Below are 19457 nucleotides of genomic sequence, written 5' to 3'. Positions count from 1 at the left end.
TTGCCATTTGATACTCATTTCTTTTGCCCAGATTTCTTTGTCAGCCACGGTTTCCATTTGCTCTTCGTTGAGCCTTTCCTCCTCTTTGGGATGAATATGTTCTGAATCCAGTGAAAAATGTCTCGACATAACTGCCATTTTTGCCTCGGTGTCCTCCCAGCTAGAATGTCCTTCCATTTTATTTTGGCCTGCTCCTCCGTCATAGCTGATAGTCACCCTTATTTAGCTTTCTGACCTCTTTTTCTTCTCACTTTAAATTTGTAGACTAAAATTAATCATATAATGGACACGCTTAACTAATGGCATCCCTTCCTCAAGGTCCCTTATTAATTCCACGTCATTGCACAGTATCAAGTCCAGAACCGTCTTCACCCTGGTAAGTTCCATCACAAGCTGCTCCAAGAATGTATCTCGGAGACATTCAATAAACTCATTCTCCTTTCCCACACCAACTTGATTTTCCCAGTCCACTTGCAAGTTGAAGTCAACCAAAACTACGGTAGCACAACCACTCTGACCTGCCATTTTACATTCTTTATTTATGCTGATTCCCACATCAGGGCCACTGTTCAGAAGTCTGTATATAATCCCCATATTGGTTCTTTTGCCTTTGCAATTTCTTATCTCTATCTAAACAGACACTACTCCACTTGATTCATTGTCTTTCCTTTCCATCACCTGAATTTCACTCTTCATAAACAGAGCCAAGCACTTCCTCTACCTAACCTTCTGCCTTTTCGACAAGACGTATATCCTGGAACATTAATTTCCCAATACTGTCCCTCCTGCAGCCATGTCTCCATAATACTGATAACATCAAAAACTTCGATGTCAATTTGTGCCTCAAGCTCATCCATTTTATTCCTTCTACTCCGTTGCATTCATATAGAATACGTTGAAAATGTACCACCCTGCTCTCTCCAATTTACTAACTGACACCCTCTCTGAAATTCTCATATCCCGCTTTGCTCCCTCCGGATTTGAGAGTTCAAAGTCTACTGCTATGTTTTCTTTATTATCTATTTTTTTCTTTATTATCTATTTCCCTATCAGTCTGGTTGCGCTCCCCCTTCCAATTCAGCTTAAAACATATCCAACAGCATTATTAAACCTTGTTGCAAGTATATTTCCCCCTTTGGATTTAGGTGCAACTCATCCTTTCTGTAAAGGTCATGTCTCCCCAACAAGAAATCCCAGTGATCCATGAACCCGAAACATTGCACACTGCATCAATCCTCCAGCCATACGTTTAACTTAAAAATATTTTTTTTTTTTTATTTTCCCCCTCCCTGGTTTAGTACAGGTAGCAACCTTGAGACTATGACCCTGGATGTCTTGCTTTATAATCTCGATCCGAGATTACAGTACTCCCTCTTCAGGAACTTCCATCTTCATTTGTCAATGTCATTGCTATCCACGTGTACCAGGACATCCGGCAGCTCACACATTTCTCTCAGAATGCCATGAACCCTCTCTGAGATATCCCACTGTCACACTCCTGGAATGCATCATACCATGCGAGAATACTTGTCAGTTGTGCAGAAACTTCTTTCTGTTCCCCTGATGATGTAGTCCCCCATGAAGACCTTTTCCCTCTTCCTTCCATTCTGCCCCACAATGGAGTCTTAGCTGGAAAATTATCTTTGAAGTCTATATTTTCATCTTTGTTAAATCAAATCCCCATAAAATACCTCAGCACTTAAAACTTCTAATTTTGTAAATAATAAGGATTCCAATTGATGTACATTAATTTCAGAAATCTGTGCTAATTCAATATTAGTCCATATTGGATGATGATCTATATTAAACACCCAATTAATTAATTTTAATTGTATTGCTTCATAATAATTCTGAAAATTTGGTAAATGATGTCCTCCTAAATCATCTCTCCATGTCAATGTTTGTAAAGAGACACTCGATAATTTGCCTATTCCATAAGAATAATCGTACTGCTGCATTTAATACTTTAAAAAGACTATGTGTTATTGAACAAGGAAGAGATTGGAAAAGATAATGGAAAGTGAGAAATATATTCATTTTAATGTAATTTCCTCCTCCTATTAAAGTTGAAAGCAAGTGCTTACATCGATTCAAATCAAACTTAATCTTATTGAATTGAGATGCATAATTTAATTTATAGTCAATATTAACCATTACTCTTAAATATTTAATTTTATTAGATCACTAAAAATTGATAATCTGTTTACAATCTGAATAATTCTCATCAGAAATTGATAATATCTCACACGTATCACAGTGAAATTTATAACCAGATATTTCTCCATATTATTTCAAATGATTTTGATTTTGCCCATGGAGTTTCGAGGATGTGTTAAATATATTAACACATCAGCAGCAATCAAGTTAATGTTATACTCTTCCTGAGCAATATCAATTCCATTAATTTTAATATCCTGTCTAAATAACTTGAGCCAATAGTTCTATAACCAATGGAAATTAGGCCGGTGACAATGGGCAGCACTGTACAGTTGGTCTAGCAAAGTAAATGCAGATGACAACTGACCATTTGTCACCACCCAAGCAGAATAATTTTTATATAAAGCCTTCAACCAACGAGTATAGTGTGGTCCAGATTTAAACCTTTCTCTCACTTTAAATAAACAATTCCACTCAACACCATCAAAAATCCTTTCGGCATCGAATGCTACTATCATTGGTTAGTTGAGTTGCTTTTTAATGCATTAATTATTGACATCAATTTTAAAATATTATCGATTGAGTACGGATTCTTCATAAAACCCACTTGATCTACATATACCAATTTTGGTAAATATTTCTCAAGACTCTTAGCTAATACCTTAGCTAAATTTTATGGTGAAAAATAATCGGTCTTTATCAGGACACTTTCAGAGAATCTCTGTCTTTCTTTGGAGTCACCCTTATTTACACCCTAGAGAAAGACCCATTTCAGTTGCTGGATCCAACACATCCTAAACACAGAAGGTAATAAATCATAGAATACTTTTGAAATCTCTATTGTAAACCCATTTTCCCCTGGAGATTTCGCACTAGGCATAGTTTTTAATATCTCATTAAGTTCTAGATCACACATGTGAAACTCCAGCCCGCGGGCCAAAATTATATTTGCCGCGCAAGATCATATTAAATATATATTAGAGTTGGCCCGCTGGCCGCCGCGCAAGTATAGCACATGCACAGCAGCAAGCACGACCAAGGTAGTTTTTAGCACTTCCACAGCAGGCACAGCAGTACACCGATATAGTTAACGGGAAAGTTAATTAGATATTCACAGCGGCGCCGATACAACGGACCCGCCGCCTAGATACAATGGACCCGCCGCCTAGCTACAATGGACCCGCCACCTAGCTCCATGTGGCTGGACGTGGTGGGTCACCTCCGCGTCTCCTTGAGCTTCATCTGTGGGCGGGTGCTGCTGGGCATCGGACTTTCCGCTGGGGTGGAGGTCGCGGACGAGTTCCACCGCTTCACGGTATTCCCAGTGAGATGGCGAGACCAGCGGAGACTCCTTGGGTTGTTGGCGGCGGTTGCCGTCGGCGGAGGCGGGGGCGGCGGAGGGAGAGGGGGCAGGGGGGATGCCGCTCGGGCCTGCTGGCTGGGCTGGGGAGGGCTCCCTGCAGTCCTCCGCTCCCTGGCATGCTTCCCGGCAACGTGAGATCCTTGGCAGGCAAAATGTACGAGCTGCAACTTCGGGTGGCTGATGACCGTTATGTTAAGAACTGCGGCGTTTTTTTTGGTTTATTTAACTTCCGTGGTGCTGTATGTGGTTGAGTTGCTGCATTGGTAACCTTGAACTGCTGTCTTTTAATCTCGTTGTATACTTTGTACAATGACAATAAAGCTATTTGAATTGAATCCCAGAATGCTTTGCAAATGCGTTGGCGCCCCCACCTCCTCTGTTTATTTTCATTAACATCTGCAAGGTCCTGTTGCCTAACTCACATCTAATAAACCCCTTACAAAAAATGGCCATATGAAAGATAGAAAACAGGACCTTTCAAGACAGGTGAGAGGCTGACTATATGTTCATCATTTTAAAACAGAAACCTGTTGGTCTTGTGTGTGGAGCCAGTGTGTCTGCGGTTAAAGAATATAACATAAAACGACACTATGAAACAAAACACCAGGACAGGTATAAGGATCTGAACGAGAAGCAAAAGCTCCAGAAGGTGGAGAAGATGAGAAAAAGTCTGGTTTTACAGCAAACTATATTCACCAAAGCAGAATCCCAAAGTCAGGCTGCTGTAAAGGCTAGTTTTATTGTGGCCGCAGAGATCGCCAAATCAGCCAGGCCCTTTACGGAGGGAGAGTTTATTAAAAAATTCCTGCTCAAAGTTTGCGATGTAATTTGCCCAGATAAAAAGCAAACATTTTTAAATGTGAGCCTGAGCAGAAACACCGTGGCTGTGCGTGCTTGTGAGCTTGCTAGTAATCTACAAGAACAACAAAAGGAGAAGGGGAAGATTTTATGGCATACTCACTTGCTGTAGACGAGAGCAGCGACACATCAGATACTGCCCAGCTATCAATATTCATCCGTGGAGTGGACACGAAACTTTCCATTACAGAGGAACTTTTAGGATTAATATCCATGCATGGCACAACCACAGGAAAAGAAATCTTTGAGGAGGTGTCCAAATGTCTCAATGAAATGATGCTGCCTTGGAATAAACTTGTGGGACTAACGACAGATGGTGCACCTGCCATGCATGGTCAGAAAAATGGAATGGTGGGCAGGATTCGGGAGAAGATGCGGGAGAATCATGCAGGTGATCTTACAGTTTACCACTGCATAATCCACGAGGAAGCCTTGTGTGGCAAAGCCTTGAAAACGGAGAATATTATGAACACTGTAACTTCACAAGAGCCAATGGTTTAAATCACCGCCAGTTCAAGTCCTTGCAGGAGGAGTTAGGGTCAGAATACGGAGACGTGCCCTATCACACAGAGGTGCGATGGCTTAGCCGAGGAAAAGTACTGAAGAGATGCTTTGAGCTGCGTGAAGAAATATGTCTGTTTATGGAGAGCAAAGGCAAAGATACAACAGAGCTCAGGGATAAAAAGTTTCAATGTGAGCTGGCATTCCTGTGTGACATCGTGAGCCATCTCGATGCACTAAACCTGCAGCTTCAGGGACGAGGGCTCATCATTACAGACATGTACAGTGCAGTGAGGGCTTTTAGAACCAAGTTGTGCTTGTGGGAGACTCAAATGCTGCAGGGAAACATGGCTCATTTTCTGAGCTGCCAAATTATGAAAGAACAGATCTCACCTGCCGTGTTGCCCAGTGCAGAGTTTGCTGAAAAACTAAGCGTACTTCGTGCAGAGTTTTCCCGACAATTTGCTGACTTTGAAGCCAAGAAATGCAGATTTGAACTACTCAGCAATCCGTTTGCGATTGACGTGACAAGCGCTCCAACCAACTTCCAAATGGAGCTGATTGAGCTCCAGTGTAATGACACACTCAAGGCAAAGTATGACTCTGTCGGTGCTGCGCAGTTCCCACAGTTCCTTCCCGACACGCTGCCCCAACTCCGTACACAAGCTGCTCAAATGTTGTCAATGTTCAGCAGCACATATCTCTGCAAACAACTCTTCTCTTTGATGAAGATAAACAAAACACCACACAGGAGTCATCTTACTGACGAGCACCTTCATTCAGTCCTGAGGATTTCCTCAGCTCAGAGTCTGACACCAGAGTTTGATGAACTTGCATCTAAGAAGAGATGCCAAGTATCTGGTTTAGACCCAGGTGCATCAGAGTAAATCACAGTGTAGCAAGCTAAGCTTGGATTAATATTTTCTTTGGTTAACATTGGACTGTTCAAAGTTGACAGATTGGATTTTCATTGAAGCAAGTTGTTATTTTTTTGACTTGTTGGGTTGTGAAAAACAATACATTTAAAAGGAGCTTAAAGACTAGAGAGAAATACTATTTATTGAATATTTTATTACTTATTTGTTAATGCTTCTTAGGGAAAGAGTTTAACCAAAACTATTATTAAACATTTATTTTAATAAGAAAAAGTTTAATATTACATATGTTGAGAGAAAACATGCAGATGTTGTTGAAAATTTTCAATAAATATTTAGTTCGGCCCTCGACTTAGTCCAAGTTTTTAATTTTGGCCCTCGGTGAATTGGAGTTTGACACGCCTGCTCTAGATTAATAAAAAACTATCAAGTTCATTCACATCTTTATCGTTCAAAAAAGGTAAATCAGCCAGGAAATATTAGATTCAATCATTATCCTGACTCACCCCAGAGGTATATATTTCTTGATAGAATGAACAAAATTCATCATTAATCTCCTGGACTTTATAGGTAACCGTCGATTTTTTTCTTAGCGCATTTATTGTCCTGGAGCTTTGTTTAGTCATTATCTGCCAGGCCAATATTTTATGGGATTTTTCTCCTAACTCATAAAAATGTTGTTTAGATCTTTGTATATATTTATTTTTATTTTTATAGGGATGCAAAGTGTTATAAAGTAATTTTAATCCAGATAAATGTGCCTTCTTAACTTCATTCGAATTCCCTTTTAGCATCTTCTCTAAAGCATCTATTATCTTTCCAAATTTTTACTCTCTGGCAAAAATATCTGCTTCACCTTTGAAGAATAACTAATATTCTGACCCCCTTAAAAATGCTTTCAGGGTATCCCATAAAATAAACTCACTTTGTACTTAAACTGCATTTGATTGCAAAAAATAATTTTATATGATCCCAAACACAATCAATTAACTCATTTTTGTTAAAGTAGCATCTCATTGAATCGCCAATTATGAGCCATTTCTATCACATCAAAACCCGTAGAAGAAATAAATAATATAGATTTGTCAGACAAAATCCTGTTGTTATATTCAGCATGCATAATTCTAACTTGTAATTGTCTTGATACTAGAAATGAATCAATTATAGAAAGGGAATCACGTCTTGCAGAATACAATGTAAAGTAATTCTCTGTCGGATTCAATCATCTGCAAATTTCAAACAGATTTAAATCTTTCATTAATACCGCCAATTGCTAGCCATTTTTGATTTCTTCAGAGATTTTGCAAATTTATCTAATAAAGGATCCAAACAAAAATTGAAGTCACCGCCTACTAAATATTCTCTTTCACCTGATTCAAATTCAAAAATCTTTCAGTTACCAATTAATCATCATCTACACATAGACTTTCATCAATGTCCAAACATTTGAAAATATTTTACAATTCACCATCCACACTCAACCAGCATGGGCAGAGAATAATTCCAACAAAAAGGCTATATTTTTACATTCAAAATGGCTACACATGGAGCCTAAGAATTGAAAGACAATGGAATAATCTGTCCAACCCAATCTCTTTTCAAGGTTCAATATTCTTCTCAGTCAAATGTGTCTCTTGTAAATAAGCAATATCCACCTTAATCTTTACATTGTAATACAATACTGGTTTCTTTTCATTTGGGTGGTTAAGACCTTTAACATTAAAAGTAGTAAAGTTCAGATTATTAATTTTATCCCCCAAGTGCGACATGTCCCACTGTCAATGTTTGGAAAGAGACTCTCGATAATGTGCCTATTCCATACTGCTACATTTAATTCCTTAAAAAGAATATGTGTTGCTGAACAAGGAAGAGATTGGAAAAGATAATGAAAAAGTAAAAAATTACATATCTCTATTAAATAAGATTAAGTTTGATTTGAATAGATGTAAGGACTTGCTTTCAACTTTAATAAAAAGAGGAAAGTACATTAAAATATATATATCTTACTTTTCATTAACTTTTCCTATAAAAACCCTTTTAAAAACTATCATTAAAACGAACATAAAAAATAAAATATTAAGAATTCTTAAAATTTTGTAAATGCATAGTTTTGAATGTTTGAATGATTGAGGCCTACCTTCCATAATTATAGCTGCTTTCCATTAGGATTTCCTCTTCTTCTACTTGCAAGATTTTTCACTCTTCTTCCTCTTCACCTGCAAATATCTCTGCCAGGGCGATCTGGCTGCAAGTCTAGACAGCCCACACACGGATCCGAGCTTGTCGGCTCAGTGGATGTCAATCCAGCCCGCAGTTCAGACACGGTCGTCAATAGTGCGCATTCTTTTTCTTTTCCAATCTTTTTATTATTATTATAATTTATAAACAGATACAGTTCAAAGAGATATGAAAAATACATAGTAAATAACGAATTAATGCAGAGATATTAAACAATAATATTGCAGAATAAAAGTATATCATAAAAAAAATGTTAGATAAGTTTAGAGTATGAACTATCTATAAAAAAAATGATATAATTAATAAAAATATATATAAAAAAAAGAGAGAAAAAACCCCAAAAAGGAAGAAAAAACAAATCTGAATTAAAAATTTTTTTAAAACTTACCGATATAGCTAAGTCACATCGATCACTCCGATCTCATCTAACAGCCCAATTATCATACATAATCAGAAAAAGAAAACAGAGCCAGATCAACTCACCACAAATGAAAATATTGAATAAATGTTCGCCAGGTTAACTCAAACTTAGAAGGGGATTCATAGACAGAGTTTCTAATTTTCTCTAAATTTAAACATAGCATAGTTTGGGTAAACCATTGGAAAACAGTGGGAGGATTAACCTCTTTCCAATTCAATAGTATAGATCTTCTAGCCATTAGTGTAAGAAAAGCAATCATACGATCCGCAGGAAGAGATAAATAAATCAAATCTATCATAGGTAATCCAAAAATTGCAGTAATGGGATGTGGTTGTAAATCAATATTCAAAACGGTAGATATAATGGAAAAAATTTCCTTCCAATAATTCTGTAAAGAGGGACAGGACCAAAACATATGTGTAAGGGAAGCTATTTCCAATTGACATTTATCACATATAGGATCGATATGAAAATAAAAACGATGGAGTTTATCTGTAGACATATGAGCTCTATGAACAACTTAAACTGTATCAGTGAATGTTTTGCACATAGAGAAGAGGAGTTAACCAGTGGCAGAATTTTATTCCAATTTTCATTGGAAATATGAAGGTTGAGTTCTCTTTCCCAATCATTTTTAAACTTTCCAAAAGTCCCAGAATTTATTTTTGTAATTATATTATATAATTTAGATATCACACCTTTTGGAGGGAATTTTGAATATAGTATACCCTCTAAAACAGTCGTAGTCTCCAGATTGGGAAAAGAGGGTAAAGTCAAACTAAGAAACTCCTAATCTGCAAATATCGAAAGAAATGAGATCTAGGTAAATCATATTTCATGGATAATTGTTCAAATGACAAGTTATCCAAGAATAAATCCGAAAACCTTTAACTTTCCAGAGTAAATAAGCTTGATCAATTAGAGAGGGATGAAAAAAGAAATTTAGTACAATAGGGGTTTCCAAGATAAAATGACTTAGGCCAAAAAATCTCCGGAATTGAAACCATATACATAGTGTATGTTTAGCCATTGGATTATCAAATAGTTTATATAGTTTAGTAAGAGTAAAAGGGAGAGCAGCTCCCAAAATAGAACTAATTGAGAAATTTTGTACCAGTTTAATTTCTAAATTTACCCAATGGGGCTTTAGAGATAATTCTGAATAATTCAACCAATACCTTAAGTAACTAATATTAATTGCCCAATAATAAATTCTAAAGTTGGGTAATGCCAATCCTCCCTCCAGTTTAGATTTCTATAAATATTTTTTTCCCAATCTAGAATTCTTGTTTTGCCAGATATATGAAGACAATTTAGAATCAACCTTATCAAAAAAAAGATTTAGGAACAAATATAGGTACAGCTTGGAATATATATAAAAATTTAGGTAAGATCATCATCTTAATAGCATTAATTCGGCCTATCATAGATAGGGATAATGGTGACCAATTGGTAAGTAAGCTACCGATCAGGTCCAATAGAGGGAAAAAATTAGTTCTAAACAAATCTTTATGTTTTTTAGTAATCTTAATCCCTAAATATATAAAATAGTCTCTAGCTATTTTAAAAAGCAAACTATCATAAATAGGAACGCATCCATTAAAAGGGAATAATTCACTTTTATTTAAGTTCAGTTTATATCCCGAAAAATTACTAAATTGGGCTAATAAAGATAAAACTGCAGGAATAGAATTTTCAGGATTGGAAATATATAGCAATAAATCATCTGCATATAGTGATACTTTATGAATATCCCTGCAACGAATAATACCAGTAATATTGGGTGCTTCTCTGATAGCAATTGCCAAAGGTTCTAAAGCTAAGTTAAATAATAAAGGGCTAAGGGGGAACCCTTGCCTGGTGCCCCAAAATAATCGAAAATATGGCGATCTTTGGGTATTAGTAAAAACCGAGGCAACTGGGGAATTATGAAGAAGTTTAATCCAAGATATAAATATTGGACTAAAATTAAATTTTTCAAAAACTGTAAATAAATAAGGCCATTCTACTCTATCGAAGGCCTTCTCAGCATCTAATGAAATAACACATTCTGAGGACTTATGTGAAGGGGTGTAAATAATATTCATCAATCTTCTAATATTAAAGGAGGAATAACGATTTTTAATTAATCCAGTCTGGTCTTCAGAGATAACATATGGTAATATCTTCTCTTGCCTTGTCACTAGAATTTTAGAGAAGATCTTAGAATCAACATTCAACAAAGAAATTGGTCTATAAGAAGAACATTCGGTCGGGTCTTTTTTTTTCAAGATTAGAGAAATCGTAGCTCTGTAAAATGATTGTGGTAGTTTACCCAATGTGATAGATTCATCAAACATCTTAATAAGCCAGGGAGAGAGAGTAGAAGAAAAAGCTTTATAAAATTACACAGAATATCCATCAGGACCTGGTGCTTTCCCCGAGTTCAGTGAGGAAATAGTATTATTGATCTCAGAATCTGTAATGGGTTTACTTAATTCTAAGTTATCTTGAGGTAATACTTTTGGGATTTTCAAATGTTCTAAAAAATTAAACATATTACTAAAGTCTTGAGGGGATTGTGAACTATATAAGGATGTATAAAAATTTTGGAAAGATTGATTTATCTCTTCCTGGTTAACAGTCAGTTCTCCATTCTGTTTACGAATCTCCACAATTTGGCGTCTAACTGAAATATTCTTCAGTTGATTAGCCAACAGTTTACCCGATTTCTCACTATGCACATAAAAATCAGATTTAGATCTAATTAACTGGTTTTCAATCGAAGATGTAAGTAACAAATTATATTCCATCTGCAGTTCAATTCTTTGTTTGTAAAGTTCTTCAGTAGGATCAGTCACATATTTCTTGTCAATATCTTTAATCTTCTCAACCAATAGATGAGTCTTGTTTTTGATGCATTTCTTCAAAGCTACTGAGTAAGAAATAATTTGACCACGAATATAAGCTTTGAATGTATCCCACAATATTCCATAAGAAATTTCCGTAGTGTAATTTGTTGAAAAAAAAGTTAATTTGTTCTTTCATAAATTTAACAAAGTCTAAATATTGCAATAATGTAACATCAAAACGCCAGTGCATAATAGTAGAAACAGAGTCTTTGAATTTAAGAGAGAGTTGTAATGGAGAGTGGTCTGAAATGGCTATAATGTCATACTTACAAGCAGTTAAAAGTGAAATAAAATGTGAATCAATAAAAAAAGTGATCAATTCTCGAGTATGAGTGGTATACATGAGAAAAAAAGGAAAACTCTTTCTCTGTTGGGTGAAGAAATCTCCAAATATCCACAGCTCCAGAGTTAGTAAGGAAGGAGTTAATATATGTAGCCGATTTGTTCGGTAGGAACTGTGAAGGTTTCGACCTGTCTAGCAGGGGATTCAAACAACAGTTAAAATCCCCACCCATTATTAAATGATATTCATTTAGATTGGGTAAAATAGTAAACAAAGATCTAAAAAACTCAGGGTGATCTACATTCGGGGCATAAACATTAACCATGACAACCTTAATATTGAATAATAACCCAGTAACCAATAAAAATCTGCCGTTAGGGTCTACAGTGATGTCATGTTGAACAAATGTAATAGAGGGATCAATAAAATAGATACACCTCGAGTCTTAGAGCATGAGTTGGCATGAAATTGTGGGCCTTTCCAAGATTTAAAAAAACGCAGATTATCCTCCTTCCTCACATGAGTCTCCTGTAAAAAAATAATCTGTGCTTTCAGTCTCTGGAATACTTTAAAGACCTTCCTCCTTTTAAACAGGTGGTTTAAACCATTAGCATTTCAAGAGACAAAATTAATGTTTTGATCCATTACTTAGGTCAACCCTCCAGTATATAAAGGGTTAACCAAAGCAGGGACCCATGCGCCCGGAAGAAGAATTAAGATATAAGGAAGGACCGGAAATGGCGACGTGTCAGCCATATCTGTAGTTCTAAAAAAATCAAGAATAAACGAAAGAAAATGAAACATAAAAACCCCTGAATGAAAAACAAAACCCACCCCCCATCCAAAAAGCCCCCCATCTGACCAGAGAGCGATCAGAGAAAAAAGAAGAATTAACACTAAACCTACCCCCATGTCTTCAGACGGCAGCTCCTAATATTAAGGTAAGATCCACCACCTAAACTCATAAGAAGGATTTTATGGAGAAAGTCAAAGAGAAAATGGCGAATGTAAAAGAAAACTGCGAAAAGTTTTAATAAACAAAAAAATTAAAAAATCGCCATTTTCAGTAACTCAAAAATAAAATAGTAAAGAATATAATCATATTATTAGTATAGATTAATATAAAATTAAACATACACTTATATATTTTAAAAAAATTCTCACAGAGGAGAAAAAAATATATAAAAATGTGTTAGAGATGAACAGGATAATTAGAGCTACAATGATCTATTACTTTTCGAATGGTCAGAAATCAGAGTCTGACTATTAACCTGAAAAAGACCGATATCTACCGCATTTTTTATTGGTCACTCGGGCTGAGAGGTCGCGCTAGACCGGAAATTAGCCGACAGGTAGTTCCATGCTGCAGACACGGAGTTGAATATTTGACGAGCTTGGTTCTCCAGAGAAATTCTGAGCCTCGCAGGATACAGGAGCGCAGGTTTCAGTTTCTTCTCAAAACATTCGGACATCAGATTTTTAAACAGTCATCGAGCCCGTACTACCTCCGGACTAAAATCTTCATAGGCTCTTAGACTAAAGCCACGAACAGTCACATTTCCAAGTGTTCTGGCTGTACGAATCAATCTATCCTTTGTACTCACGTAGTGCATACGGACCATCACCACTCTGGGTTTAGAAGCTTCAGCATTTCAGTTCCAGATACGATGTACTCTATCGAGTAGTGGTGGATCAGCAGGGAATTCTGATGGGTATGCTTCTTTTAATAGCTCAGCAAAAAAACGTCAGGAGATCTCCTTTCTCTATGCCTTCAGGAATTCCAACCAAACGAATATTTTGTCTTCTGGAATGGTTCTCTGAATCAATGCTTTTCAGCTGGAGCGCTTCTAGCTGTTTAATTGCTTTGGAAAGTTTCTGTTCGACCTCAGCCAGTCTAATCTCTTTTTGTTGTACTTCAGTCTGAAGAGCTGCAATTAAGATATGTTGTTTTTTTGTTTCAGCTTCTGAGGCAATTAAAGCTGTACGAAGTTCAGCTAGGTCTTTTTTACGACAAACATCACGAAAAAATTTCAAAAAGTCATTGAAGGTCATCTCACTTAGTTTAATGTCTGGTTGTTTCTTCTCTCGGCCGTCACCTTCTTCTGCCCGGGTTTTAGCTCGTGTAGCTTTTCCTTCAGTCATTTCTTCAAAATTTTCAGACTTGAGTATAAATAGAGAAATAATAAAGATCGTTCTGACTTCTGTGAAGTTAGTTCAAAGGTGGATACAGGTTAAAAATAGTATATTTTATGGAGCAAAAACCAAAACATGTTCACTCCATGAGCGCCACCTGGAGACTCCTCAGCGCCACCTGGAGACTCCTCAATAGTGCGCATTCTCGAGTCTTTGTACAAGTCCACCTCTCCTGATACACAAAAGGGAATGTCCTGCAAAACTTTGCTGCTCACAGTTAAGCCACGGACCACGCACAGGTAATCGCGTTCTCCACTGGGCAGAATGGTACTGCATTCCGTGGTCGCTTCAGGCATGCACTGGACCTCGCTCTCATGTCCCCCCGCTCCATGGAGGGACAGAAAGTGCGCGCACCACCTTGCGTCTCCGAAGGTGACGTCGTCCTATTCAACTTGTTCTGTACAATCCTCTACTGCTTACGAACAACTCCAATGGATTCCCGTGGATCTTTCTCGAAGGTATGCCTTAATTCCTGTGCACTTTCTGCACATTTAAAAGTCAATCTCTTCACTATTTGGCATTTTGTTTCCTTTATTATTACTGTCATCAAGATTTAATCCACTTCTTACAAACTTGAAGAAATTCTAAATGTCTTTATAATTCGGGTTATAATCTTTCAGTTCCGGAGAGGTGTTTCCACATGTCTTCATCCTACGCCATCTTGCCACACGCCCCATGACAATGTCAATCTTGAATTTTTTTTAACACACAATTTGACACAAGACGTTCATTCCAATGTTTTTGCCGTCTCAACTTTGCCTCTCTGCGGAGTTTCAATATTAGACTGGAATTTAATCATTGTTAGGCCGAGTGCGAACAGACACATTTAACCAACGTTTCCACCCAGACCAAAATAGCCACTCCATTTTTCAATCCGAAAGAAGCGCCTCGACTGGAAACACCCAGTGTCAATTTGTCTGCTTGATCCACACACTTGCTCTCCAAGTTTTTTTTTTGTTGTTGAACATGGGCCGACATATCCTGTTCTGGGTTGAAATGAACATGAAGTAAAATTTTCGAGCTCAATTATTGTCTCTGCTCAAGTTATATCAAAGACCAGAGTCCAACTATCTCACTCTGGGCTCATGAAGCTGAAACCGTGTGTACACCCAGGAAAAATTGTTCCTCAATCCCCAATGCCCATTGTCTTTCTGCAGTGAATTTACTGGCAATGGTAATCCTGTCCCGGAGAAAGTGAGCCTTTCCTCTTGCACCTTTCGCTATCTGGTGGACATGGCCGCAGCGGATATGCATCTCTGAGGACATTCTGGGTTGGATGAAATATCATTACTTTCCAGGGATTCCCTAAACAGTGATGTCCTTGCGGTGGAAGTGCCGACACCGACTGTTCTGTTTGGTTCACCGTCACGCTCATCTTTGATCAATTTGAAGTAATTTACTGCCAGAAGCTGAAAACCAAATATTACACCGGGAAAACTGCGGCTGTGGTTCTGGCCACAACTGGTGTTCTGCTCTCTCTGAAAAACGTACCAATATACTTCATTTGTTCGAATGGAGAATTTATTTACTACGTTTCCGGGAGGTGCGCTGTCAAACCAAGCTCTTTCACTGAACCAGGATGGGTGGGATTTCATTCGTTCGATGTGACTTTTACTCCTTCGTTTGCTTTCCTTGTTATCCTGCTCTGTAATATTCTAACAGTTTGACACATTTTAGTCGGTTACGCCAGGAGTGAAAGGTCACAGCAAACGGGCACACCGCCGTGAACGGGAGATGGAGAGAAGGAGGAGGTCTGTGATTTTAGTACTCGCTCTTTCTGGCAGCCTGATACATCTATGAATGACAGATGTCATGGACGTCTTCTATTATCAATCAGGAAACTGACTTGAAGTCATTGATTTGTATCTTGTTTTCAACAACGTTGGTTATTTATTGAGGACTGTTCGCTTCTGCACTAACATCTTTATTTACATGGCGACTTTGTCCAGGTACAGAGAGCAGGTGTAGGGCATGGTGAAATATCCGGTCATCTCCCTGCTTCAGTTTATTCATAAAGACAAACGGAGATGCTAACATTATCTGCACACGCTGGTTAATAATTAGAGTCATAATTATACTCGCATTATCGGAATACTAATCAGTGAGGCCAGACCGGAGGTTAGCTGCAAATGACACTCATTCAGGTGAGCCTTCGATATACCCCGTCTCGACACTATACGGGATCTTGGACACTCAACTGCTGACAGAATTCACTCTTTCCGCACAGATATTATCAGCAGCCACACCCAGAATATGTTTAGCAGTGTTGAGCACTCTCTATTTTATTTGAATATTTTATTTTTGATTTTCGAAGTCTCTTTCAGACATCAATAGTTTATTTCCAAACTTGCATATAACGCAGAGTCAGTTCTTCCCTCCTTACCGCCAACCCCACCCCCATGTCCCAATACAATATAAGTAAATTTATATAAATTATACAAATGGATACAGCACAAATACGGGTGACTTCAACGACACTTGCAATTAACTTAAGAAACACTGAAAACACACATACAATTAAAACGGATAAGGGGTAGAAATAGAAGAGCGTCCCATTTATTTGATGCGAAGCATTTCCTCTGTTCAAAAAATAATTAGAAGTGATAAAGAAATTAAGGGATATGAGATCGTGAATAAAGAGCATAAAATTAGTTTGTTTGCGGATGATGTTACTGTTTACTGAGCAACACTAGAAATATCGTTGAATAAGTTGAATATGAGATGACCAAGAAACTGGATTCCTTTCAGGTTATAAATTTAATGCTGATAAAAGTGAGTTGAAGACTAAGTTGATATGGAGTATTTATAATAGAAGAGTTTGAAAAACTGGAAGTGGCAAAAAGAAGAAATTAAATATTTCACTATGCAAATTGGTCGAAATATAAATAATTTATTGAATATTAATTGTTTACCGTTATTTTAAAAAGATAGAAGATCTGAGAAGATGAAAAGATTTACCAATAACCTGAACAGGACGGGTGAATTGTATTAAGAAAACGTTTTTCTAAGTTTTCAATATTTATTTCAATTGTCACTCATTCATGTGCCGGAAACATTTTTTTTCAGAGTTTGACTAAAATTATACGAACATTTATTTGGAAAGGTAAAATATCAAGAACTGTTCTTGAAAGGTAAACGTACAATTCGATCAGTAAGGGCAAAAATTACGGAATTTTAACCATTGTTATAAAGCAACTCAATTACGATTTTGTCCTCCTTTCAGCAAATGGGTGAGAAAAAAGCTTGGGTTCAGATTCAAATGAATGAAATTGCAGAAACTATCCCAGAACAAATTTTGTATTAATGGAATATTGAACTATGTAAAGGAAATATGCAAGTAGAAATTTTAAAACATATATTGAAAGTATAGAATGGGATTCATGTACAGAGAATGATTAAAATGTATAAACTACCAAGAATTTTGCTGAACCAAATCAACATTCCTTACACTTTGAATATTTCTTTATTTTGTTAATTAGGATATGAAGGATAAACCTGTGATTTATGAACATGAACCTGTGATTTTTTAACTTTTGAGAAATTCAAAGATAAATAAAATATACAAAATAATATTTATTTTCTATGTTGTGAATTAAAATCATATTGTAGTGGCCACTACAGTAGATGCTACTAAATAAAGGCAAACACACACAAAGGTAGTCAACTCAAGATTGGTTTATTGCAGACATACACAGACCTTTTAGTCCGTGCCTGTTAATAAGTCCGTCAGTAAACAGCTGCTGATCCACATGACCAGCAGGTTAAAGATACAAGTAATTAGTGCCCCGCGCCTTTTGTCAGGGGCTTTAATCTAATCCCCTCGCTATACCTCAGCGCCAAGCACTGCAAGCCCGCGGTGTGTCAGGTCAGTCTGTGAATTGACGGTGTTGGTGCAGAATACCATGCTTTGCGCCCGCTACTTGACCCCCCCCCCCCCCCACACACAGAATCGCCACTAAAACTTAAGATGCCACATATGCTTGACTTACACGGACATCCACGTCGCCTGTGTTGAGGACACTGAACCGATGAAGAAGGGTCCGTATGGGGGAGTTTGTCTGTCCACGCTAAATAGCTGCGAATGCCCTCCAATGTCTGATGTGTATTTGGCGCTCCATTTCTCTCAATCACATGAAATGTTCCTTCATTCGGTTTTAGTAACGGTGCCCAGGAGCCTGTCCTCGTACGAATAACAATTCAGCGTTTATCAGCGATTTGAGCAATTGTTGCCTAAGTCTGCAATTCCAGTTTTGGTCGAGGATGGTTTGCTGTTAGCAATACTATTGCAGAGTTGTTGAAGGACGTCCAGATCTGAATTGCCTGTGAAGTGAATATCTCCTGGAACATAAGGGCCGTACCATACATCGATTCTGCAGACAATGCACACAGGCCTTCTTTTGGAGCTGTTCGTACTCCTAGTAGAATGCAAGGTAGTTAATTGTCCCAGTTAGGGCCAGTGAATTGGAACTTCAGTGAATATTTAATTTGTCGATTGGAACCTTCCAGTAGGCCACTGGACTGTGGATGGTACTGGTAGTGTGGTACAACTGTGTATCACAGAAACAAGCCAAGGAAGCCCATCATGCTGAAATTAACCATGGTCCACGGTCTGAGGCTATGTGTATAGGCACTCCAAAGCTATCAATCCAAATTAAGATGAAGGCTCAAGCATATGTCTCAGTATCACTGGCTGGTAATGGAATGATAGCTGTCCAGCATGTGAGGCAATCTTCTATCCTGAGAATATACCTCATGTCCTGTGATACTAGTAATGGTCCAACCAGTTCCACGTGCACATGCTCAAATCTTCTGTGCATTGTCGTCTGCTGTAATATTATGCCCTAGGAATTCTATGGTTGACTTGCCAAATTGACATTTGTCAAGGTTAATTGTCAGTCCAAAGTTTTGGAGACGTTTAAAAAGGTGGAGCAAATGCAGGTGGTGATCGTGCTCATTATGCAATGTGTAAACCTTTGCCATAAGCCGCTGAAAAGTTTGTCCAGCATTCTGTAAGCCAAATGGCATACTGAGTAATTCATAAAGACCAAATGGAGTAATAATTGCTATCTTTGGAATATAATTCTTATGAATCGGTATCTGTTGATATCCTTTAACAAAATCAATCTTTGAAATTATGCAGCAATGATGTAGATAGATGGTAAAACCATATATGTATGCCATTGGGTATCAGTCAGTTGTAGTGACATCATTAAGCCTACGGAAGTCACCGCAGGGTCTCCATCCGCCAGTCTTCATGAGTTGCACGTGCAAAGATGAGTCCCAAGCGTTGTTTGAGCGTTGGACTATACCCAATTCTTCAATTTCTTTAAATTCTGTCTTTGATTGCTGGAATTTATCGGACGCCAGACAACGGGTGCTGGCATGAACCTGTGATAATGATGTGTTCGTATACTGAGACACAACATGGGGTGTTCTTGAGTTATTGTAGTTGAAGGTGAGAAAATGAGGAAATTCATTGAGTAGAGCAGTATATGCATCCTTGTGTAACGTTTGTATTCCGAGCTGTTAAACCCTCCCCTTAATGCACACCAGTGGATATGTCTGAAAGGTGGTGGTATGAACTATTTTTCTGCATTTTACATCTACCAATAAGTTCTGGGAACGTACAAAATGCGCACCCAAAATGGGCTGAGTGACTGAACCGAGGACACAATCC

General features: G+C 37.6%; 1 pseudogene; it reads left to right on the top strand.

The window, feature by feature from the left end:
* The first annotated feature begins 3965 nt into the window (after positions 1–3965).
* Positions 3966–5766, top strand: LOC138762416 (general transcription factor II-I repeat domain-containing protein 2-like; annotated as a pseudogene).
* Positions 5767–19457: the final 13691 nt, after the last annotated feature.

Source organism: Narcine bancroftii, chromosome 4 (assembly GCF_036971445.1).
Source record: "Narcine bancroftii isolate sNarBan1 chromosome 4, sNarBan1.hap1, whole genome shotgun sequence".
Taxonomy (NCBI): Eukaryota; Metazoa; Chordata; class Chondrichthyes; order Torpediniformes; family Narcinidae; genus Narcine; species Narcine bancroftii.
The sequence above is the reverse complement of the archived record's forward strand: the minus strand, read 5'-3'. Positions and strand labels throughout refer to the sequence as shown.